Raw genomic sequence first — 26,387 nt, forward strand, 5'->3', positions numbered from 1 at the left:
TAGGCACTAATGAATTCCCATTTAAGTCTCAATATATATATTTAAAAACTGTGTGGTTCAGATCATGAATTTCATTTTTTCTTGTGAGTTACACTGTCTGAAGCCAATAAATTCATCAACAACACATTTACATTTTGTACCTGTACACAAGTGTGCATACTGTGTATACATAGCAACACAGAAACATAAACACAGGTCACTTGAGCGAAGGTAACCATTAAGAAGAGTTTGTCAAAAGCATGCAACAACACAGAAGCTCCAGACTGGAAAGGCTGGTTTCACACTACTTAAGTTAAGCACCTATGCACCATAATCTTCCTCCTTGTCAAAGGAGACACACACCTCCAAGGGTGATTTGTCTTGCTCCAGAATTAACCTGTGCTCTGATGGAGTTTTTCTCTTTTCACTGAAGGTAAGCTTAGGTACTCAAAGTGTGGCTTTTTTTGAGGCAAAAAGGTGCTGGGCTTTTCAAAGCATATGGCCTAAAATAAGGTATATACAGTGTAGGAATCTACACAAGTGATTCTATAGTATTGCTGAAATCATCTGAGACCTTGACAGTCCAGGTCACTCTCAAGAAGACACCTAGATCTAGCCAGCTGAATTGTTTCCAAAACATCAATTTGTCCCCAATTAGAAATTTAGATACCTAGCTTTCATTTGGGCATGTTATGCAACAGAACCTAGGATGACCTAAATCCTTCCCAAATTGTCACACCTGATGGCTTCTGTTCACAAAGTCCCTTCACAAGATCAAGCCAAGAAGACTCAGAAATCTAAGAAGGCCAAAACAATTTTGCAGTTTCAGTCCATAGCACAGTGGTTTAATACCTGGCCACATTTAGGCTGTTTCAGTTCCTCTGGAATAATTTTTAAAAATGGAATATAGTAAGACAAGAATCCTAGGTATGAGGATTGCACCTGGAAAATGGTCAAACATAAATGATTGGAGCTTCTTGGTCTATCATGCTGATCAGTCAGAATATGATAAAAATGATCATAGAATCATAGAATGGTCTGGATTGGAAGGGACCTCTGAAGGTCATCTAGTCCAACCCCCTCTGCAGTAAGCAGGGGCATCCTCAACTAGATCTGGTTGTTCAGAGCTCTATTGAGCCTTACTTTGTCTATCTCCAGGGATGGGGCCCTAGCCACCACCTCTGGCAACCTGTTCCAATGTCCCACTACCCTCATGATAAAGAACTTGTTCCTAACAATAAAAATTGGTGAAATTATACATCCCAGCTTTGGCTGATTCTAAACAATATATTATTCCCACAACTCCTACTGGTTTCAGTAATTATATTCTGCTGGCTTCTCAAGGCTTTTGAAAAACTTCTCTTTCTTTTCTTCCTTATTCTTTTCTTTCAGTCTGTATCCTGCTGCAGCTGAAATTGTTAATCCACTTGGTTCCAGTAAGAAAAATCAGATACAATATTACAGTAGTTTTAGTCCAGTGCACAGTACAGTTACCTCAGCTGAGCAAGTCCCAAATTAAAGTTTCCTCTCCAATTAATATTTATATTCTAACAGCTAACAGTTGTGTAAAGAGTGTTAGAGAAGGTTTGTCATAAAAATATGAGTAACAGCTTGGTGGTAAGCTGTTTGGTGACACAACCACCAAACAGGGATTTCTCGTCTTTCATTTGTTAACTATGAAAGAATTGTTTCATTCTTACACAATAAGAACTCTTCCTTAAATCTTGGGTAAGGTGTATAGAAGGACTTTAGGGTTTTCTTGCAGTCGTGATGGTTTAGGCATATAGCACAGACTCCAATGAGAAGCCCTCAAAAACAAAAGCCTTTGTCTTCCTCCTATATGACATGACTCTAAAAAAGACATGAAATACAGTGTAGCTAATGATATGGGTGTTTGGTTTTCTCCCAGCAAAAAAAGCAAGGTGGATTACTAATGCAATTAACCCAGTTTTAATGGTTTAATTTTATTTCTGTACTTCCATGAAGGAACATAGAAGAAGAAAGACTTGCACACACACGATCCCCTTCCTCTCTGCCTCCAAACACTTAATACAGGTAGTCCTGTATTATGGCACACAAACACTGCTTAATGCCTCTTTGGTTTTGCACTACTTGCTATACAGAGTCCTTGACGTCTGGCCAAAATTCCAGTCTTCATGACAAGATGGTTGGGGTTCCCCCTCCACACTTCTTAATGACAGGCTAGAGTTTTATTTGTATATCCTCAGATCCAACGTATTTCTCTATCTCTTTACATGTCAAGGTGGTTATGTTGTACTTTAAAGGTAGTTTTACAATGGTAATTATGGATCAAGAGTTCATGTAGTTCACTTTATGTTAATAAGCAGATAAATGCATAATCACACAGTATTAAGAAAGTTCTAACTGAAGGACCAAAAGACTTTGGCATTTTACTCCACCCTTTGTGAGTCAGTAAAATGGATTGAATTGTATAGCAGAACTAGCACTTCACTGTGATGAAACTCATTAAAAAAACACCAGAAAATGTCACTACATGTTGGCAGTTTATAAAAGGAGATTAGCTAGCTTATCCATTGGAATTAACATGTCTTTAATAATGGTAACATTCTTTGTAAATTAAACAGCTATTAATTAAAAAGCCTGTCCAGATATGCTTATGTGCCTATGTGAGTATAGGCATCTACCTACCTTACTGAATAGACCTATATAGGAAGAACTAAGCCTGTTTCTATGTTTTCAGTAGCTTATGTCCAGAACACAAGTTCTGTTGGCTCTCACTTAGTCCAAAGGGTAACAGGAGTGTTTATCTGCTTGAGGGCAGGAAGTCTCTATAGAGGGATCTGGACAGACTGGACTGATGGGCCAAGGACAATTGTATGAGGTTTAATATGGCCAAGTGCCAGGTCCTGCATTTGGGCCATAACAACCCCATGTTAACACTGTGGTTTTGGGGAAGAGTGTCTGTAAAGTTTCCCGTAAGAAAAGGACCTGGATGTTGGTCAATAGCTGGCTGAACATGAGCCAGCTGTGTGCTCAGATGGCCAAGAAGGCCAGCAGCATCCTGGCCTGTATCAGGAATAGTGTGGCCAGCAGGAGGAGGGAAGTGATTGTGCCCTGATACTCAGGACTGGTGAGGCAGCAACGGTGAGGCAGCACCTCAAACACTGTGTTTAGTTTTGGTCATCTCACTACTAGAAAGACATGGAGGGTGTTGTAGGGTTGGAAGGGTAAGGCCAAAAAGCCTCCTCCCTCCCCCCTGTAAAGTAAAGGGAAAGAAAATTGAAGGGAAAGGAAAAAAAAACTCACAGCTGAATTAGCAAAGCAATGGGTGCTGTATATTTACAAAGCAGGGAAATGCAGGGAAATATATACAAATTCACAATATTTACAGTATATACAGAAATATACAACAAAGTAGCACAGAAATGAGAGTTCCCCCCTCTACTGAGGGGGTTCCCCACCTCCGCTCCCCCCTCTCTCCCCCTTTCCCCAGAGCGGGTTAGAAAGAGAGAGAAAGAGAAAAAAGTTAGAAGTAGTTATGTGTTAATTGGAAAGCAGTTAATACAGGCCTTACAGTTTATCAGTTTCAAGGTCAAGCCTTGGCCGAAAGCCCAGAACAGAGAGCTGCTGCCCAAAGGAGGAGCGGAAGAAAGACTGATAGAAAAGTACTGGAATGCCCAGGATACCCTCCTGCACTCCCAGTTCAGAAGGTGCTTCCTCCCACTCTACCAATGAAATTAGTTTAGATCCGTCTTTTTCATTTACCAACTTCCGACCACCATATTCCCTTTCTTAAGGGGACAGCCTCAACCGGTCACAGAGGGGCTGGAGCATGTCCAGAGAAGGGCAACAAAGCTGGTGAAGGGTCTAGAGTAAAAGCCTTATGAGAAGTGGCTGAGGAAACTGTGGTTGTTTAGCCTGGAGAAAAGAAGACTCAGGAAAGACCTTATCACTACAACTGCCTGAAAATAGATCGTAGCAAGATGGGTGTTGATCTGTTCTCCCAAGTAACAAGTTATAGGGCAAGAAGAAATGGCCTCAAGTTGTGCTGAAGTTTAAACTGGACATATTCTTTAGCAAAAGAGTTGGGAGATGTTGGAACAGGTTGCCCAGGGAACTGGTGGTGTCACCATCCATAGAGGTAAATAGAAGTTGTGTAGATGTGGTGCTGACTGACACAGTTTAGTGGTGGACCTGGTTAGTGTTAGGTTAACAAAGGGACTTGATGATCTTTTCCAGCCTAAATGATTCATCATTCTGTGATTCTGGATCTCAAAATTCCCTTTCTGCTCATCTGCTGATGTGCAAATCTTCTTTAAAGTAGTGCTTGCAATCAGTGGCTTTTGCAATACAAATTTTGAAATAAACTACTTCACCTGCTGCTATAGGTGAAGGAAAGCAGCCAGGTGGAAAGGGACATGGGGGTACTGGTTGACAGTAGGCTGAACACAAGCCATCAGTGTGCCCAGGTGGCCAAGAAAGCCAATGGCATCCTGGCCAGTATCAGGAATAGTGTGGCCAGCAGGAGCAGGAAAATCATTTTACACTGGTTAGACCACACCTTGAGTCCTGTGTCCAGTTCTGGGCCCTTCACTTTAAGAAAGATATTGAGCTACTCAAATGTGTCCTGAAAAAGGCAACAAAGCTGGTGAGGGGTCTGGAGCACAAGCCCTATGAGGAGAGGCTGAAGGAACTGAGGTTGTTTTGCCTGGAGAAGAGGAGGCCCAGGGGAGACCTTATTGCCATCTGCAACTACCTGAAGGGAGGTTGTAGCCAAGTGGGGGTCAGTCTCTTCTCCCAGGCAACCTGTGACAGAAGCAGCTGTGCCAGCAGAGTTTTAGGCTGGATGTTAGGAAGAAATTCTTCACAGAATTGGAATGGGCTGCCCAGAGAGGTGGTGGAGTCACCATCCCTGGAGGTGTTTAAAAAGAGATTGGATGAGGCACTTAATGCCATGGTTTAGTGGATTAGATGCTGTTGGGTGACAGGTTGGACTTGATGATCTCGAGGTCTTTTCCAACCTAGTTAATTCTGTACTCTGTAGAGGAAAGAAGAGTGTGGAGGGTGCACAATGGATGGCATATCCTGTTTCTGATGTTTTGTGTTTGAGGGATTCCTGTCAAAACTATAAGGCGTTACAGGAAAAAGAAGCTGAGACATTTCACTGCATTGAGGAAAAGAGTTGCTGCAAGTGCAGTTTAGAAGCATTGGAAAAGATGGCATAGCCAGGGGAGTTTGGCTAAAAGTTCCTCTCTTGTCTTGTAAATACAAGTTATCTTTACATAATTAAACAAATAGGCTTTAAAATGTATTCAAGGAGGAACCTTTGAAACACTTTCAGTAGTCTAAAAAGTCATGCTTGCTGTAATTAGCATCCAAAATCTCTTCAGATCCTTTTTATTTCAGGAAGACTCTAACCTTTGAGACTAGATAACCTAACATCCTTACAATATTTGTTTCATAGGATTTTATAGCAGTCAAAGTACAGTTCTGTCATAAGGACAGACACTTTCCCTCCATTACTCCATTGGCCAGGTAAGCATTCTCCACAAGCATGGATTTCATGGCATTGGATACATCTGCATCATTTGTGTCTACACACTATTGAGATACTGTAGGAGGAAGGCTGCACTACAAGGGTGCCAGTGCAAGTATTCCAGAGAGCTTTGTACTTAATATTATGGTTATGTGTGAAGGAAGGACTCTACACTGGAAAGAAAGCAATATACTGTTCAGTGTAAAACTCAAATTTGAATGTAAACCAGTCAGCACATCTTCAAAGGGCAAAGACCTCTCTGTGTCTATGCATGTACATACAATAGTCATAACTGCCATTTATTATTGCTAGACCAACAGTGTCAGTCTTTAGAGGTCAGATGTAGATGGAGTGACTGTCTGGTGCCAGTCTAAAGCACAGCATAGTCTAGGGAAGTCCTTTTATTAATTCCACTTTCAGTTGAGACCTAAAGAATGAGTGTGAAAGGCTTCAGATCTGTAGGAGGAAACAAAAGGGTAGCTTAAAAAAGACTGTATACTAAAGGAACCAAATGATCCAGAGATGTGGCTCCTAGATATTCACCAATGCTACAGCATTTATTTCCTGACCTGTCCCGGCTCCCACTATCTCTAAAATCCAATATGACAGCTGATGTCCAGCAGAAGAGTTGTGTTATTACCTTTGTCTCTCTGTTTCTGATAAAAGAAGATAAGAACCTATTTAAATTGTAACACGTTGTTAACCTTAGATTGATTCTGACAGGATTACAGATAATGGGTTAAGAACTTCTAATCTTTTTAAGTGAGGCAGACCAAAGCCTATGAAACCATCACCTTAAATCAAGGCTTTGTCTCTGCATCTCTTTATACACTGGGCAGTGGCATGATACCCTATTACGAACTGCTAAATCTAGTAAAACCAGCAAGAACAGAAGCCTTTTCCTAACTTTGTTTGAGCTCTTGATTTATTGCATTTAAGCTGTCAGACTCTGAACTCCGGAGAACTAAAGAACAGCTGCTTCATACCCATTCAGATTGTGCCTTAAATGACAGTCTCACACAGTAATGAAAGGAAACTATCTGTTTTATATTGTTCAGCCCACACAGAAGGAAGCTCTTGAAATGTGAATTCCTAGTGTCTTTCTTTTTTTTTTCTTTGTAAAATGTACACCCAAAGACAGTTCTATGCTAGGATCATGGGTTCTTTTGTAAGCATGCCTTATTCATTCATTGACTAGCTGGAAACAAAAGAAATAAAATATCTGACAAAAGCTTCATACATCTTTGAACTTACAACACAGACATGAAACCAAATACCAATGCACCCATCCTTGAAACTGATATCTGAGGTACAAAAGCTCATGAGCTTGACCCCAAAATAATTACTTTTTTTGTGACTTCCATCTGAATCCTGATTTTTAAGTTCTTGTTGCTTACCCCTAGTGGCATGTATTAGTGCTTGTTTCTTCCCAGATTCTTAAAGATAATTCTATGCAAGTACTTCTATCTATAGGCCTCACACAGGTCCCTACCTCAGCATCACCTTTGTTCAGCTACAGTGCCATATAATACATGGAACAAACTTGATCTCCAGTTATCTTCATTAACTGTGAAGGATTGTCCAGGGAGAGAAATAGGCATCTCATCCTAGCAATCTCTGATCTCAAAAAGGTCTGAATTTCCTACTGGAGGTGCCTGTGACATAACAGACCACAAGGTTAGGGCTGGTTCTACACATTTACTGTGAACAAATTTAAGCGTCTGCATGTGAGAGATTTGTAAGTTCTCATTATAGTAAATGGTGATTCAGGGATTGATTCATATATCTTCATAGGGGTGATGAGAAGATTATTCTAGGTATCTGGGACTTCACTTGGGTCTGGCAGACAGGATACGTGTATGAGAAACCCAAGCCCTTCTGGAGTGGCAGCCAGAAGCCAGTCAGAACATCCTAGAACAGCTTCTATGGAACTGAACTCTGCGTTTTGCAGCTGAGCTGACTGTTAGTAAAGCAAATCAAATCTGGAGAGTTGATCAACTCTCTACAGTAGATGCCTGCATTTGATCAGCTGAATATTCCACATTCTATTTGAATACTCCACACTCTATTTGAATACTCCACAATCTATTTGTTATATTAACTAGAAATGGAATTACTTTCACATGGTTTTCTCATGGTTTTCTCATGTGTAGACACCTCTATGCTGATGCATGAATCTCAACCCAAAAGCATCTAGGGGCTCAGATCAGTTACCTAAACATAACCATCCAGCATCACTCACAGTACTGTGGTTCAGTTGACTAGATAGGATTGGGTGATTGGTTGGACTTGATGATCTTGGAGGTCTCTTCCAATCTGTGGTAATATCCTAGATGGTCTAAAAATATCTCTGTGAGACATCATTATACAGAATCCAAACATTTTGAGCTCTTCTGGAGGCATGGTGGACTAACTTAAGGAATCTAAGATGTCACTAGGTTCATATACTGGACGGATGCCTTGAAGACAGGTGAGATTAATTTAACTTTATTGTACACAGACTTTTTTGGGGAAAAAAACAACTACAAAAAAAGACCTCTTGACTAAATTGAGAAATTCATTCTGCATTCAAAATTTCCAAGCAGTTATTTTAACCTGGTTAAATACAGTGTGTACAAATCCATACCAACATTACTTGGACATACATAGATACAAAATGGATCTCTGAGATAATAATAATAATAATAATGATAATAATAATAATAATAATAATAATAATAAACCAGGTTGGAAGAGACCAACCCATTAACCAATCCAACCCACCTAAACAACTAAACCATGGCACCAAGCACCCCATCAAGTCTCCTCCTGAACACCTCCAATGATGGTGACTCCACCACCTCCCCAGGCAGCCCATTCCAATGGGCAATCACTCTCTCTGTATAGAACTTCTTCCTAACATCCAACCTAAACCTCCCCTGGTGCAGCCTGAGACTGTGTCCTCTTGTTCTGGTACTGGCTGCCTGGGAGAAGAGACCAACCTCTGCCTGTCTACAACCTCCCTTCAGGTAGTTGTAGAGAGCAATAAGGTCACCCCTGAGTCTCCTTCTCTCCAGGCTAAGCAACCCCAGCTCCCTCAGTCTCTCCTCATAGGGCTTGTGCTCCAAACCCCTCACCAACTTTGTTGCCCTTCTCTGGACTCGTTCCAGCAAGTCAACATCCTTCCTAAACTGAGGGGCCCAGAACTGGACACAGTACTCGAGGTGCAGCCTAACCAGTGCAGTGTAGAGGGGCAGAATGACCTCCCTGCTCCTGCTGGCCACACTGTTCCTGATGCAGGCCAGGATGCCATTGGCCCTCTTGGCTGCCTGGTCACACTGCAGGCTCATGCTCAGCCTACCATCGACCAGTACCCCCAGGTCCCTCTCTACCTGGCCACTCTCCAGCCACTCTGACCCTATTTCCTTTTCATAGAAACGCTTTTGTTTGGGGTTTATTTGTTTTGTTTGTTTGTTTTTTTCAATAAACTCACTGTTTGAGGTATGTTGTTTTCATTTGACAGCAAATTAGGGTCTCAAATTTTATATTTCTGTGCGCATGAATCCGTAGCACACTGAAACAAAATTATTTCACTGCAACACCCAATCTAACTGCAACCATCACCTGCTGAATGATACGTTTCTGGCAACTACAGACAATTTGCCAGTGGGGATGTTTGAATGGAATGTTTCTATGTAACCAAACTCTAAAAAATGTCTTTAAAATGGTGATGAATGAGTGAAGTCCTAAAATAGTTGGGTTTTTTTCTGTAGCAAATGCAATACTTACATAGAACCTTTTAATTGCATCAGTAACTGAACTGACAACAAAATAAATCTGACAAAGAATGTGAAAAACTTGATATGTCCTACACTGATGGGTGGAGGAGATTTCAGGGAGGCTTGAACTAGTTATTTGCTTATGAGCAAGGTTATATTTGCCCTTACAGTTGCCATTGTGATTTCAGGTAGTTTCAAAATTGAGATGACAACAGCCTTCACATTTTGTGCAAAAAACTAGTAATAATCTTAGTAACCTAAGACTCGACGTGAGGAGGAAGTTCTTCACCGAGCGAGTCATTCGTCATTGGAACGGGTTGCCCAGGGTGGTGGTTGAGTCATCGACCCTGGAGGCGTTCAAGGGGAGATTGGACGTGGCACTTGGTGCCATGGTCTAGTCATGGGGTCTGTGTTGATAGGTTGGACTCGATGATCCTCGAGGTCCTTTCCAACCTAAGTGATACTGTGATACTGTGTAGATTAATGCATGTATCACAGCAGAGGAAAGTGTTAGGGCTGAATTCAAATACTCATTTTGACTGTCTCCAGAAGTTAGATCAGATGGCAAATGCAATTTGGTGCTAGGCTTTTCCCTTTAGGTTTTACCCCCAAGAATGTTTTGCTTCTATAGAAATGTGTCTCAGAAAATTAGAGAGAAATATCTAAGAGAAGTTGAATTACTGTTGTAATAGATTAACAAATGAACTTTTTGAGAACATCTTGTCTGTACAAAATAAAACTTTTATAGTAGCAGAATGTGCATTTATTACTTATTTTATGTCACTTTTGGTGTGGTTTTATTTTGTGCACTTTCTTTTTTAATACACTCTGATGTTTTTCACAGAATCACAGGACATTAGAGGTTGGAAGAGATCCCCTGCCAAAGAAGGATCACCCAGGGTAGTTCACACATGAATGCATCCAGGTGGGTCTTGAAAGTTTCCAGAGAAGGAGACGCTACAACCTCTCTGGACAGATGTTCCAGTGTTCCATCATCTTCACTGTTTCTCCTCATGTTGAGGTGAAATCTTCTATGTTCAAGCTTGTACCTACTGTTCCTTGTCTTATTATTGCATACCACCAAGAAGAGACTGGTCCCCTCCATTTGTCACCCACCCCTCAGGTATTTATACACATCGATGAGATCCCCTCTCAGTCTTCTCTTCTCAAGACTAAATAGCCCCAGGGATCTCAGTCTCTCTTCACAGGGGATTTGGTCAAGTCCCCTAATCATCCTTGTAGCTCTCCACTGGACTCTCTCCAGCAGGTCCCTGTCTCTCTCTAACTGGGGAGCCCGAAATTGGACATAGTATTCCAGGTGTGGTCTCACCAGGGCAGTGTAGAGGGAGAGAAGAACCTCTGTAGACCTGCTGGACACACTTTTCTTGATGTGCCCCAGGATACCATTGGCCCACTTGTCCACAAGGGCACATTGTTGTCCCATGGAGAACTTGCTGTCCACCAGCACTCCAAGGTCTTTCTCTGTGGAACTGCTTTCCAGCAGGGCAGCCCCTAACCTGTACTGGTGCCTGTTGTTATTCCTCCCCAGATGCAGGACCCTGCATTTGTCCTTATTGAACTTCAGGAGGTTTGCCTGCACTCAGCTCTCCAGCCTGTCCAGACCTTGTGGCTGCACAGCCTGAGGGGGTATCAGCCACTCCCCTCTCCCTCCAATTTTGTAACATAAAATTTATACAGGTGGCAATTCTCCCTACTTTTACTTTTCAAATAAATACATTGCAAATCCTTTTTCTAACCAAATAAATGTAATAACATAATAGCATTAAAAATAGCACATTGATGGTGTTGATTTTTAAACTGTTTGCTTTGTGTCTTTAAACATGTATATTTTAGACCACACCAATACTCCAGTATACTTCAAAATAATATGCAGCCATTGTGACAGGTTCCAAGTATAGCTCTATCAATCACATCAATTCACATTTGCCATTTCACATCTGAACTTCTACTAAACGCATAAATGCTCCAGTACACCCTGACCAGATTCTGTATTAAACCAGGAACTCAGATCTCCAGGAACAACAGGTTAGCTTGTTGATCTTAGGTTGTATCAGACCAGGTATTTCAAGTAGAAAAAAAACCCACCCAGAAATATGAATATCGTGGTAAAGGCCACAGCAAGAATCTCAGACACATTTCTCTCTCTGGCATTTCCTATGGGGTTAGTTTAGGTGTTGACATGTTGACTCTTGTGAGTGAATTCCATTCATAAGCACTGGACTGTACCAAATCCTTGGACAAAGAATTTAAATGTTTTACTTGAGATTGTGACTTCCACTCTTGCATCCAAAGACTAAAAATTTGAGTGGCCTCACTATGCAAAGTTGCTCAGTGTGGAACTGTCTTTGGTTCCTTAACTAGGCTAACTGAAAACTGAGAGGAGAAATGTCTGGTCTCTCTTTAAACTTCAGGGATAAACATAAGTAGGCAAAGACCTGTTTTAAACTAAAATAACTATGTTAGAATAGCATAGATAGTGAAAAGTTAATAAAAGATGAATCTAAAAATTAAATATTCTCTCCCTGGAAGTGTTCAGTGCTAATTTGGACAAGGCTTTGAGCAACATGATTTAGTGGAAGGTGTCCCTCCCCATGCAGGAGAGTTGGAACTAGACAAACTTAGCTGAAACCATTCTATGATTCTATGAAATAAAGTTGTGAGTTTTACAAGAAAAGTAATGGGAGGAAGATCACAGGATCACAGGATGTTAGGGGTTGGAAGGGAGCTCTGAAGACCATTGCTCTCCCTTGCCAGAGCAGGACCTTAGAATCTAGTGCAGGCCACACAGATGGGTCTGGAAAATCTCCAGAGAAGGAGACTCCACAACATCTCTTGGGAGCCTGTTCCAGGGCTCTGTGACCCTCACAGTGAAGAAGTTCCTCCTCATGTTGAGGTGGAACTTCATGTACTGTAGCTTATATCCATTGCCTCTTGTCCTGTCACAGGGTACAACTGAGCAGAGCCTGTCCCCTCCTTCTTGACAACCTGCCCTCAGATATCTATAAACATTTGTTAAAACCCCTTTCAGTTTTCTCTTCTCTAGACTAAAGAGCTCCAGGTCTCTTAGCCTCTCCTCACAGGGCACGTGCTCCAGACCCTTAATCATCCTGGTAGCTCTCTGTTGGACTCTCTCAGATAGATCCCTGTCCCTCTTGAATTGGGGAACCCAGAACTGGCTGTAATATTCCAGGTGAGATCTCACCAGGGCAGAGTAGAGAGGGAGGAGAACCTCCCTCAATTTGCTGGGCACACACCTCTGAATGCACACCAGGATCCCATTGGCCTTCTTGGCCACAAGGACACATTGCTGTCCCATGGGTAACTTGTTATCCACCAAGTCCTTCTCCACAGTGCTGTTTTCCAGCAGATCATCTCCTAACCTGTACTGGTGCCGTTTATTGTTCCTTCCCAGATGAAGGACTCTGCACTTGCTCTTATTGAACCTCATTAGGTTCCTCTCTGCCCAGCTCTGCAGTCTGTCCAAGTCTCACTGAATTGCTGCACAGCCTTCAGGTGTATCAGCCAAGCCTTCCAGTCTGGTATCATCAGCAAACTTGCTGAGCAGACACTCTGTCACCTCATCAGTGTCATTGATGAAGGTGTTGAACAGGACAAGACCCAGCACTGATCCCTGAAACACAGTCATTTTAAAATGGCTTTGATCGACCCATGATAACAAGGAACTGTACATGCTGTTGTGATCTGCTCCTCACATGGTTTTGAAAATCAACAATCCTAATTTGTAATACATAGTTTGAAGTCACATGAAGCTAAGTATCTCCTATCCTGTTATATAATTTGCTGATATTTATGATAGAGACACAAAGGATGATTACCTTTTATTATAATCAGTGAAAAGAAAAGTGGAGTTCCCAGTTTCTTGAGGAAGGTTTCTGAAAAAGATTGGATGTTTAAGAATAGAACCAGCTCAAATGTAGATGTTTGCATTGCAGATACTTAAGCACAGGTCTCCTGAATTCCACTAATAGAGATTGCCTCTGCCTAGCTTAGGAATCTAATATTTAGGGATCTAGGGAAGCATTACAGTAATCATCAAAGTTCTCTGTATAGCAAATAAAGCACTGTAGATGTCTAACTTAGATAGCTAAAACCTAATGGTCAATAATTCTTTTTGGATTACTTTGAAAATACCTACAATTTTCCTTTGATTATATAAGCACCTACTTTCATAGAATAAGTTCTCTAAGAACCTAAAATTAGAAGCTAGACAAGCACAATTACCTTTTACACTGACATCTCTGTCTGATGATGACACCAGAAAACTGACATACTAGAAGAAAAGAGTGACTTAAAAGAGCTCATCTTGGATGAGATTAATCATATATTAATTTCTGTCTACATATTACAGTGAGGTCTAGCCTAGACACAGGTTCATAAATCTGTAGATAGGCAAAGAAAAGAGATAGAAAGATGGGATACCAAGCTCCAAACATTCCACAGATATGTAGGCAAAGAACAAGGTGAAAAGTTCAAAACAAAAACATTTTTAGTCAAAGTAATTCTTCAGGATGGGAGCTTTTGTTCATTGAGACTATCTTGCTGCATTATCTGCCTAAATGCACATGAGTAAAAATATTGACAATAGTCTCCTGGCTCCAGAAAGCAAATAAGATCTCAGAATTACTTTTCTAGTTGAATGAAACAAGTCAAAGCCCACTAGTGCCTCATAACAACATAGATAACAATGGTAGTAAATTTGATAGTAGTCTATAAAGCAATACAGTGAGACTTGAGGGTTAGTCTGGAGTATTTGAGTTATGGTGGAAACATTCTGTGTTTGGACTGCTTCATCCATGCTTCCTTGCCAGTATTCCTATGTATACCTTCCTTTTCAAGTCACACAGACTGTGGTAATTATACCTCATCCGCATGCTTAAAATGGGTCTTCTGCTTCAGATGAGTGTTGTAAACAAGCCATATGTTACAGCTACACAATGGGCCATTTCTCCTGGAGGAATTCCACTTCTTCTCACAGCCCCTTATTGGAGGCATTACACAGATCCATAGCTCCTGACTGACATCTTTATGTCAACAATCCACTGCTCTCAAAGTGCATATTTGGGGCAAAAATATAAAGTTGTGTTTATCAACAGATACTTTGGAATCAGCTTTTGTATTCCTAAATGGTTTTACAACACAGGACTGAACAGACACATGTGTGAGAGGTGATGTCTATCCAATTAAATGACAAGACTGAAAGAAGTAAGTGGGAAATTTGTAGAGAGATACAGTGTTATCAAGATTTACTTATCATAGTGAATGATTTTCAACCCAAAAGCCAAATAGCAGACAGCCTAATGATAAGAGATCTGCCTCCAGAATTAATTCATGCTCACCCAGTCGCCAATGGAAAAGGAAAAGGTTTATACTCAGAAGTAAAATATAACATTTCTAAATGCACACATGCCAGCTTTAAAACCATATGTTTAAGCACAAACAAAAATATTTTCTGTATTTTCCTTTGCAAATTTCTCTACCAGACGCTTTCAATATGGTTAATTTGTTAAAATGCATCAAGTATGCCATTTAAAAACTAGCACTCATATGTTACTGTGCTTATTTTCACCATAAAAATAGAACTCCCTGCACTCAGAGAAGATGAAGAGAGTTTCAAAAATAACTGGTTTAACTCATGTCCTAGACACCTCTGAATCTACTCTGAACTCCAAGCAGAGTAGTCTGTGCATGGGAGAAGGGCACTTGCTGCAGTGCAGAAGCTAAGTTTATGGAACTTGGCTTATTTCAAGGCAATTAGAGCCTAATGGACTCTATAAAGAAATCCTGGTCTCATATATTTATTAACCATATCTCCTGGGATACAGCTCATCTCTTCTCCATTTCTTCTTTTCACACTCAGAGTCAGAAAGAAGACATTTTTTTGGACACCATTCAGTTATCTTTTCCTATTGGTTTTTAATGTTTTGATTATTTTTTTTCCAGGGATGACCGCAGTGGATCTGCATGGGTGCAGCTGAAAGCAGCAACTGGTCTCCTATACCTCTTCTTCCAAGGGTGTGATTTACTCAGGCAGGTGCAGGCAGACCTGAGCTCATTCTGACTTTCCTCAGAGCTAGCTGACTGAGCAGGAGAGTGGAGAGGATGAACTCAGGGCTGTCTGTACCCACCTGTGCAGGCATGCTCTGTAAATCATTAGTCACAGTCATGGGATTAACTTCCCTAGTACTATCCACGTAAAAGCTGGCTGTGTGGAAAGCCTGCTACGTGCAGAGGCTCTCTTTGTCAGCAATGGAGAGGTGGGCAGTGCAAGCGGCAATTCATCGCACTGGAAGACAGGATGATGAATCTCTCTTTAGAAAATATCCTCCATTTTTATTCTTTGAGGGAATTGCAGTGATTACTTAAGACTCCTGTCTAACTTTGAGGTGGTTGAATTAGGTAAGAGGAATCTGATGCCCCAAGAGTGAGATTGCAAGGACCTTCGATAGAGTGGGCACTGCTCTCAGGAATCAGCAGTAGGACATTGGTCAGTATAGAGACAGTTATGTTGGTCTCATCAAAATCAATCAAAGGGTTAATGTCATTGTTTTCACAGTTTTGAGACATGAAGCATACAAAAGGTAGAGCTTGAAAAACATGAAGTCTTGGTAGTGTTTTAAATTTTTAGCAGGTCTAAACAGATTTATGCAGCAGTCATGGGCATTTAAAATTAGGAACCAAGGCCTATTTAAATTCTAATACATATCTTCTGCTGAACTGTGTCAAAACAAAGTGCAAGATACCTTGAGTGAATTCCTTAAACAAATAATATTAAACTTACTTAAACAATGCCCTCCAGGTATTGTACTGGAACACCTGTTTTCTTGAGCAACATCTACTCCCATGGGAAATAAGTTCAAAGCCAATATAGTAGCATACAAAATGTTTTTGCCAGATACAAATACTGCCTACGTTCAGTATTGCAAAGGGGATTTCTTTTTTCCATTCGCAGTCATCTTTCCTCAATAACCTGAAGTCATTTATACAACATGACTATTTTTATTGGTATGAAAGAGATTATTATTGGAAATAGTAAACTGCAACTCTATTTCAGAAAGACTTTGTTGACTTTAAATGAAAAAAAGAATGAAAAAGTAATTTTTTTTACCCAGATAGGGGGTTTATGTTAATTAATAAAGAAGGAATATTGTTTCTGTACTTCAGCAAGAATTTCCCTTCGGTTCTCAACAAGGATCTGAATGAAACCCATCCAAGCAAACTAAAAGATCCCAGTTTCCTTCAATAAGCCTTGGATTAGGGCCAGCTCCTCCTACTGATTTCAACAGTACAATATCTAAATGGGTTGAAATGATCCAGTTGTTATCTCTCCGTATATGAACATTACACAAGATCAATAGTAAATAGAAAGTGAGATTATAATTAGGCCTTGCTAATGCTGAGGTATTATTCAGAGTTAAAATGTAATTTACAATGCACATTAGTTTGGGGAAGGATGACAGAGGTAGAGAAGAATAGAAGGAAGCAAGTAAGCGCTACAGTGTTGGTATCTTGCAGTTTAGCTGATAGCCTGATTTCGTTATAGTCAAAGGCAAAGCTGTCGCTGATTTCAGATAAGAGGATTTTATCTGTTCATCTGTGATTCATTTAAGAATCACAGCAGTTAAGTCCTCTGAGCAAGCAGAGAAGGATACAGTTGATTATATTTAGAGACCTTTCCACTACTCAGAGTTTTCCATTAATTACAGTAGGAGTTTGATTGAGCTCTCCTCAAACACTAAAACCCACTGAGGGCTGGGTGTGAGCATTTCCAGAATTAACAGCAAATGAACATTTTCAAAAACAATGTTCCAGCTAAAACAATTTCCTAGTAAAGTATTCACAAGCAGCAGTCTTCCTGCAGCTCTCAGCTATGCAAAACAATTTAATCATACCTTAAAGCCAACTGGAAAAAAAAGTTTCAGTCTCTCCTGGAAACATAACTGCTAGCATTTACAATGATGGTTCCTAATTCCTATTGGAAAGAGCTTTAATTGTGGTACCTACCAGTTCAGTCTGCACTCTCTAGAAATCTTCTCCAATTAGATGATTGCCTCAGAATAATTAATCAGAACTTTAGAAATAAACACAACCAAATATGCAGAAAGATGTGAAAACTCTTTTCCTGGGTGAATTTGCTAAAGTCATAGAAAATCAATTTCTTACAACAGGACTGTCGTCTTTCCAGGCAATGATGAGGAATCTCATTTTAGACACATCAAGGAAATACTTGTTTCAGATTTAGATGGACTGTCCATACACGTCAGCTGGTATGCCAGGAGCACCTCCACTTTTAAAAAAACAGCTGGAATGTATAATCTCTGTCCACCTGCACATCCTTACTTTCAGCATCTCATCTTTCCATTAGCTCTATTGCTTGTGGCTTGGGCTAAGTAGCAGTTTCTGCCAGGTTAGAGAAAGGGACTGAAGCCCTTGAAGTAAGAGACAGCTGAAATCAGTAACATTCAATTGGGTTTTCAGACAAAGAAACAAACAATAACAACAACCAAAAAATCCCCTCCTGACAAAAACAATTAAACCCAAAACTTCAGAGACTTTATTGCCATATCCTGTCTTCAGCTGTGCCTTGGAGTGACGTTGGCTTGACTCCTCTACTTGGGTCTTCTTCTGCCATTGACTGCTGTAGGAAAAAAAGCAAGTGCAACATATACAAAGCATCTTATTGCAAGCAAATGGTAGTGGATTTGAGGAATGAGGTGGCAAGCTCAGAGATGATGTGGCTTAACTCCTCATTGTGTTCTGGAACATACATTTTGGGTCCAAACATTGATCCACAAGGCACTGGCTAGCTTGCACCTTGAGTACTGTGTCCAGTTCTGGGCCCCTCAGTTTAGGAAGGATGTTGACTTGCTGGAATGAGTCCAGAGAAGGGCAATGAAGTTGGTGAGGGGTTTGGAACACAAACCCTATGAGGAGAGGCTGAGGGAGCTGGGGTTGCTTAGCCTGGAGAGAAGGAGACTCAGGGGTGACCTTCTTGCTCTCTACAACTACCTGAAGGGAGGTTGTATACAGGCAGAGGCTAGTCTCTTCTCCCAGGCAGCCAGTACCAGAACAAGAGGACACAGTCTCAGGCTGCACCAGGGGAGGTTTAGGTTGGATGTTAGGAAGAAGTTCTATACAGAGAGAGTGATTGCCCATTGGAATGGGCTGCCTGGGGAGGTGGTGGAGTCACCGTCATTGGAGGTGTTCAGGAGGAGACTTGATGGGGTGGTTGGTGCCATGGTTTAGTTGTTTAGGTGGGTTGGACTGGTTGATGGGTTGGATGCGATGATCTTGAAGGTCTCTTCCAACCTGGTTTATTCTATGTATTCTATGTATTCTATTCTATGTATTCTATGTATTCTACTCTAATATTTCCTCCTGGAAGAGGGAGAAACAAGGAAAGAGTTGTAATTTTCAGGGAGATGGTTCTATTACAGGATCTGCTGATGGGCTGTCAGGGAGAGTTTCTTTACCTGGTTCATAAGATAGTACAAATCTGGCTATCTGTCTTATTTTTGCAAGGGAAAACTTGCAAAAATTATTATTTTTGCAAGCTCAACTAGATTCAGCTGTTCCATCTCAACTACATTATTGCTCAACAATATTCATACATCAGTTCACAGCTTAACATGATGACTGTGTTTTTCATGAGTCAAAGGAAAGACTGAAAAATTGATATCACCCAGATTCAAAGGGAAAGGCATGGAAAAAGTAAATCTCATTTGTGAAAAGGAGGGCTCAGCCAGCCCTACAGCAGTCTGACCTGAAGATAGCCTCTCACAGCCACCAATGCAGCTGTCGGTGGAGTTTTCAATAGCCAGATGTTGTTACTGGAAAATACATTCCAGAGTTCATCGGAGCTACTTATAGTTCTGACCTTGTGTGACCAAGGCAGCTGATTCTGTAGCTAAAAAAAGGTATTGCGGATTAAGCTGAATGTGAAGCTTCAGCTATAGAATTATACAGTATTTTGCTAGTGAAAGTGTAATGACAAGAACATGTATGTGCCTCTTTAGTCTGTCAAAGCAACTACTTTCCAAAAACATTTTAGTCTGTCCTATCTGATCACAGCTGAGAGAGAACATTTCTGTACTTTGCTTCAGATACCCGGTAAAGAAGTCTGTTATTTTTCAGCTAAGAAGTCACAAGAAGGAAAATGCAAGGTGCAGGTGGATGTTGCATCCCTGAAATTTGTGAAAGGCTTGCCTGAAAGTACTTGAAACACCAACTATAGCCTATATATATATCTATCTATATATAGCCTATATAACTATATATATAGCCTATATATATCATGAGGTACGCTTATCATTCAAGAAGTTTGTGGAACCAGTATATTTTCTTGCCTTCTGAACATGTGGCTGATGTCCCGCACCACATCCTGGTCTCCAAACTGGTGACACAAGGGTTTGATGGGTGGACCACTAGATGGATAAGGAACTGGCTTGATGGCCGCACCCAAAGAGTGACTGTCAATGGCTCCATGTCCCAGTGGAGGCCAGGGACAAGCGGAGTCCCTCAGGGATCAGTCCTGGGACCTGTCTTGTTCAACATCTTTGTGGGTGACACGAACAGTGGCATTGAGTGCACCCTCAGCAAGTTTGCTGATGACACCAAGCTGTGTGGTGCAGCAGACATGCTGGAGGGAAGGGAGGCCATCCAGAGGGACCTTGACAGGCTGGAGAGGTGGGCACAGGCCAACCTCATGAAGTTCAATAAGAGCAAGTGCAGGGTCCTGCATCTGGGTCGAGGCAATCCCAGCACAAATCCAGGCTGGGCAGTGACTGGCTGGAAAGTAGCCCTGAGAAGAGAGACTTGGGGGTGCTGGCGGACAAGAAGCTCAACATGAGCTCTCAATGTGCACTTGCAGCCCACAAAGCCAATCAGATCCTGGGCTGCATCAGGAGAAGTGTGGCCAGCAGGTCAAAGGAGGTGATTCTCCCCCTCTACTCAGCCCTGGTGAGACCCCACCTGGAGTACTGCATCCAGTTCTGGAGCCCCTATTACAAGAGGGATGTGGAGGTGCTGGAACGTGTCCAGAGAAGGGCCACAAGGATGATCAGAGGGCTGGAGCACCTCTCCTGTGAGGACAGACTGAAGGAGTTGGGGCTGTTCAGTCTGCAGAAGAGAAGGCTCCAAGGTGACCTAATTGTGGCCTTCCAGTATCTGAAGGGGGCCTACAGGAAGGCTGGGGAAGGACTTCTCAGGATCTCAGGTAGTGATAGGACTAGGGGGAATGGAATGAACCTGGAGGTGGGGAGATTCAGGCTAGATGTGAGGAGGAGGTTCTTCACCATGAGAGTGATGAAGCCCTGGAATGGGTTGTCCAGGGAGGTGGTTGAGGCCCTGTCCCTGGGGGTGTTTAAGAGCAGGCTGGATGAGGCTCTGGCCAGCCTGATCTAGTATGGGGTGTTCCTGCCCATGGCAGGGGGGCTGGAACTAGATGATCCTTGTGGTCCCTTCCAACCCTGAATGATACTATGATACTATGATACTGTGTGGTCCCTTTAAAATTCTGCTTGTTCTTCAGGGTGACCATTACAAGAAAACTGGGAAATGGTTTTGTTTAAATAAATAAATAAATGAGCCCTCTCTTTCTGCGGAACAAGACTGATTTTCGAGGTCCTGGAATGTGCTTGTTCCTCAGCCACCCACAGAATGCGTGGCAAAATTAAATACATCTGACACATACAGTACATCATGTCATGTCTGCTGATGTGATCCAATAGAGCACTAAGTATTACTCAACGTAAGGTTTATAGAAACAAAAAGGAGATGCTGATTGCTTAATATTTGCTTATAGTTTGCGAAACAGGACAAGTAATTGTGCCTGGATTTCACAGAATTTTTTCCTAATTCCTGTGCAGAAAATAAAATGTATCTACAAAAGCTTCTTTTTCCTTACTTCACATAATATTTACTAAAAAAGCATTGTTAGGGGCTTAAAATTATGATGGATTTGCAGTATGAGATGTCCCTTTCCAGCAGTAAGGCAGTGGAGGTATGGTCATTCAGAATCTGATTCTGTAAGCAGAAACTCTTTATATCCTGCCCAGTGAGGTGGTAGAGCCACTGTCCCTGGAGGTGTTCAAGAGGGGATTGGACATGGCACTCGGTGCCATGGTTTTGTAGTCATGAGGTCTTGGGTGACAGGTTGGACTTGATGATCTTTGAGGTCTTTTCCAACTTTATTGATTCTTTTAAGTACACCTGAAATAGTATATGGGAAATCTGTATGAATCTGTAGAAAATGTTACACTTTACCAGGTTGCCTCAAATTTTTACACTATATTATACCTAGAAAAATACCTGTGCAGTTTTGATGGGATGAGAAACAGTACTTACAGTTCCCAGATCTCACCTACAGGATTGCTGTCCTGTGATATTAAAGTTTCATTATATGCTATAAGGCACGCCCTGTGAGTTTGGATAAAAAACAGTGTTAAACCTTAACCTCCTCCTCCCATTCTCACCATACTCATTAAGCAGAAGGTAGATGACAGCAGTCATTCCCACCACAGTCTCTTTTTGCCAGGTCTGTTGTTGTCTGTTGAAGTAGTGCCACTTCAGCTATTTTTCAAACAAAGAGTATACTTTGGGCTTGTTCCATCTCTTGCCGTTGCTAGTCTTTAGATAGCATCTGTCTGGTCTGCTTAGAGGTCTATCAGAGGTGATCAGATCTTCATCAGAATTGCATTTTTTGTATTACTGTAGACAGTTTTGTACATGTTGTAGTCTCTCCACTGCTTTTTTCAACTTACCATAATCCAAAATATTTTGGTATTTTGATACTTGCCTGGTAAACCTTGCCATTTTCCCTAGAATTTGCAGTTCTACATCTGTATTCTCTGTTGCATGTGAGGATGTATCAAATACTGTACTTCAGGACTTAGCTTTTCTGGTCTTCCTAAATAGATGAGATGTCCGTGCCACACAGCTTCTCTAATACATTCAGGTTCTTAAATACAGTTTCCACTTTGACAGCTTTTAGCTTTCCATCAAATGCATAATCACTCGGTGTCATTTTAGAGTTTGTTGATATTTGTGCACAGAAATATGTATTAAAATACATATTTAAGGAGTACTACAGCACAAAACAAAACCCCAGCTTTTATACTTGTAAATATAAAATGTACGCCTTAGGTCATCAAGTAAAAGGAATTTTTGATAAAAAATAAGAAAAATCATAAGTAAGGAAAAGAATCTTGTACATTTCCCATTTTTTTCATTGCATGAAGACCTATCCAAGACCTATCCAAGAAATGCCTTTATTTTTTTTGCTGACTGTATCTGGTTATTATTAGCAGTAAACATTTCACCAGTTGTTCATAGAGAGAACAAAAAAAAGCAAACAAATTCATGAATCATCCAACCTAAGGTACACTTTGAAACAAATGCAGTTAACTCCAAGTTTAAATTCCCTTGGAATAGCTATGACATTTTTTTGCCTTTATATTTGAAATTACTGACTTTATATATGAAATGATTTTGCCTTTATCACCATTTATACTTAACGATGACAAAACACCTTCTTCGGCCATTTTAAACACATCTGAAGTTTACTGTGAAAGGGAGATTTTTTTGATGGCAATATTATAAGCTACCAAGGTACAGAAAAAAAAATTAGAAGAGCAGTAGAAGCTTGTAGTTTTCTTTCCTTTTCTTCCTTTCTTTTTTTTTTCTTTTAAGAGACACTGCTTACCTCACAGATTCCTGTGTGAAAATTAGAGACTGAGTTTATAAAATTACCAGCCCTACCCATGTCAGATCTTCTCCACATATTTTCAGCTGAAAAATTAAAGAGGGGACATTAAGCTTTATAGAAACCCACAATTACAAAGAAACAAATACGTGCAGAACCATTAGAAGTGCATTTGAAGATGAATCTGTGAAAAAAAAAAAAGCACAACACAATGAAAACGATTGCAGGGTTGTAAAACAGGGCAGAATTTGATTCTGCAGAGTCCACATCATTTGGGAGACAGTTTTGGGACTGTGGTGTATTAGTCTGTCTGGAATACATTCCTTGCAATCTCCTCTGGGCTAAATGGCTGCTATACAAATGACTCTGCACAGGACTGAGCTTTCACAGCATATAAAACAAGGAGGGGAGTGAGCTCAAGCAGGGGTCTCTTGACCCACCACCCTCACAATAACAGCATTTTCTCTAGTTTTGGTTCAGTTAGCTCCTCTCAGGATAATTTATTCTTGGGAGGTAACATCAAACAGCACACAAAGGAATCAAGCTGTGGCACAAGGCCAGGGTTCAATCTGGAGCCTTTGGTAGTGTGGACATGGCCCCACCAATACACAGCATTGCAACTCATTCCCAAGACGTAATGAGCCTCACTGAAGGAACAGCAAGGAGACATGACTTTGTAGGCATGTATACCTGTAGGTTAGTGACTGTTCATATAGCAGAAGTACAGTGGGATTGTACTGGGAAGCCACCTACTTGCAGTGATGCTGCTGTCATAACTGCTTATAATGGGAAATTTGTGTACAGAAATTAGACTATCTCACACAAATGTTTTGAGTTAGATTGCTGGGTTTTTTTTGAAGTATGAACTACTAAGCCTGTAGCAGCCCTCCAGATACCCGTCACTATTAAGGAAATGAAAATTCATGGATAGATTTAGGAGATTTGCTACTTTGTAGCCCACTTGACTTTTCTCCTTGAAGGGATAAAGCAGAACCTTTGGACACCGCTTCTCTATTGTGGGTGCCATCTAAGTCAAGGCTGCAGGAAGCACATCTGTTTTCGACTTTGTGATGGGATTTAAAGGCTAATGATCTCCAGTTATTTTCTTTCTCTTCTCAAGGTGTGGCATTACTAATTTCTGTGCTGGGGGAAAGTATGTAACTGAGGGAGATAAAAATATCTAGTTGAGTGGCTAAGAAAGAGGCAGTTGAAGGATTTTATGTGGGAAGTCAGAAGGTTCTTTCTAGGATTGCTTTATGCTACTTCCTGCCTTCCTCTATCTTTCAGCAGAGTAGAAGGCCTGCTTCGGTGGAGTGGGCAAGGTGGAGTCCCACATTTTTGTCCAGATCAAAGAATAGCTCCAATTCTTTCATAGGGGATTCTTGAAGGAAAGTAGGAAAAAGTGTGGTCTTGGATAAGTGGAAGACTGAGAAGCTGGAGTTCAGTGAACACAATAAAGCAGTGAGGTGGTGTTGTGGGAACAGAAAATGAAAATCAGAGGCAAAGTCTTGGGAAAAGTTTAGGACCACACAGACAGGACAAGTGAGAGGGAACCCATACAGCAAGGAACGCTGAGGAAGAAGGAAAGGTGTGAAAGCCATGTGTCACCTAGTTTTGGTAGCAAAACGATGTCACTGTTCTCTCCCTTTTTCTCTGTGTTGTGTTGACACAAAGAGACGTGAGTTTACAGAATTTTTCCAGGCAGGGTGGCCAGAAATAGCAGAAACGCTGGCATCTCCAGAGGACAGTTCAATCAACTGTCTTCAATATTTTACAACAGAAATAAAAATAAAGTGAAAATGAAAATAAAAATGCTTTATACATAAAGAGTGAAGATTAACAGGGGATCATTACTCTTTCTCTGAGTGCATATGAATTTCCAGAAGCACAGTACCTTTACTCGATGCTGTATGTTTTGAAATGGGACCTCGTGCCTGGCCATCTGTTAGTCTCACCTTGTCTTTTCCTCATTTTCATAGCCTAGTGCTTGCATCCCTCCAGCACATGTTCTTGTCTTCATTTTTTATCAACTATTAAAATATATAAGGAAATGTCTGAGACCCTGGGGAATGACAAGTTCTTAGTGTGGTCTGAATGAACTTCCAAAAGCGATCACATAATTCCTTCTCTTTCTCATACAGCGTTATGACTTGACCTGTTGCCTTTTCCTTTCAGTATGTGATATCAACACTGTAAGTTATGTCTTTCAATAATTATCATGTTTTTAAATTGTCCTCTGAAAAATGAAGCTTCATTTTATTTCACTATCTTTTTATTATTATTATCTTTTTCTTTTTCAGATAGAAGAACCTCAGACATGTTGTGCTTTTGCACAAAGACACCCAACTGTCCCTAACTAGAGTGGAGCAAAGAACTTAGCATCTCAAGTCAATGCCAGTAGAAAGCATGTCCACAAGGAGGTTGATCTAAAAATCTGTTGAAGATTTATACACAACGTTAATGCACCAGCAATCTCTTGTAAAGAGATGAAATGACTGTGAAGTGACATTGAACAATAAATTCCTGCTATAACTTTTCAAATATATAAAGGGATTTGTGACTGTTTCAAGTTGCACAAGACACTATAATAAAAGATCTTGGTGCTAAAAGCACTTCCTGAAAATCAAGCTCCTCTAAAACTGTTTCTGACCGAGTGCTGAGACACTGTGGAGGGCAGAAGTCACACTTGTCACACTTCTCTGAAGAAATACTTTATTTGGAATTTTGAAGCATGTCAGCAGCTCCTACTAAACACTTGCACCTCTTGTTTTTTTCTCAAGACAGCTTGTGCAGTGTGACATACAAGTCAGAAAAATGCAAAGACATTTACATATGTTTTTAATACACACAGAATAGAACCCAGGGTATGTATTAGATCAAATTAGGAGCCTGGTTGAACTGATTGAAACATTTTCCCCCTGTCAAACCCTGTTCTCAGTACCATTATTCAGGCTCCAGGTAGATACAGGAGGGACTCTCCCTGACCTGGACATGTGGAAATGTAATAGAACCCAAATTAAAGGATTTCTGTACCTTTCTGGGGGAGAGGAAACTTTAAATCTGGATCAGCCATGTCCCTGTTAGAAGCTTTATCTAAAGTCAGGGTTTATGGCCATTGTCTCCAGCTGTATCTGTATAGCTTGTAGGAAGAGATGAATACTCAGGAACTTAAGGAGCAAGACAGGCTTTGCAAAAGCTTACAATACCTGACTGGGCTGTAGTCTTGAAGTCTTTGTTTTGCACAGAGTGGAGTCAAGCCACACAACTGAATTCCATCATAAGATGCCCTCGCGCATACTGCAGGCATTCTCTGATGGTTTTGTTTATTGTTTGTTTCCTCACACACACACACACACACACACACAAACAACAGAGCTCTCGCTCTCTCTCT

The 26,387-nt window shown here is 40.9% G+C and overlaps 1 long non-coding RNA gene across 1 annotated transcript; it reads left to right on the forward strand.

Moving 5' to 3' along the window:
• The first annotated feature begins 337 nt into the window (after positions 1-337).
• LOC137446089 (uncharacterized) lies at positions 338-25,454 on the forward strand. Its single transcript, XR_010988625.1, has 3 exons — positions 338-412; positions 10,100-10,180; positions 25,297-25,454. It is a non-coding gene; the product is annotated as an uncharacterized lncRNA (long non-coding RNA).
• The last annotated feature ends 933 nt before the right edge of the window (positions 25,455-26,387 follow it).

Source organism: Melanerpes formicivorus, unplaced genomic scaffold, assembly GCF_026170545.1.
Source record: "Melanerpes formicivorus ecotype bairdi unplaced genomic scaffold, bMelFor1.0.p_v2 SCAF_1, whole genome shotgun sequence".
Lineage (NCBI taxonomy): Eukaryota > Metazoa > Chordata > Aves > Piciformes > Picidae > Melanerpes > Melanerpes formicivorus.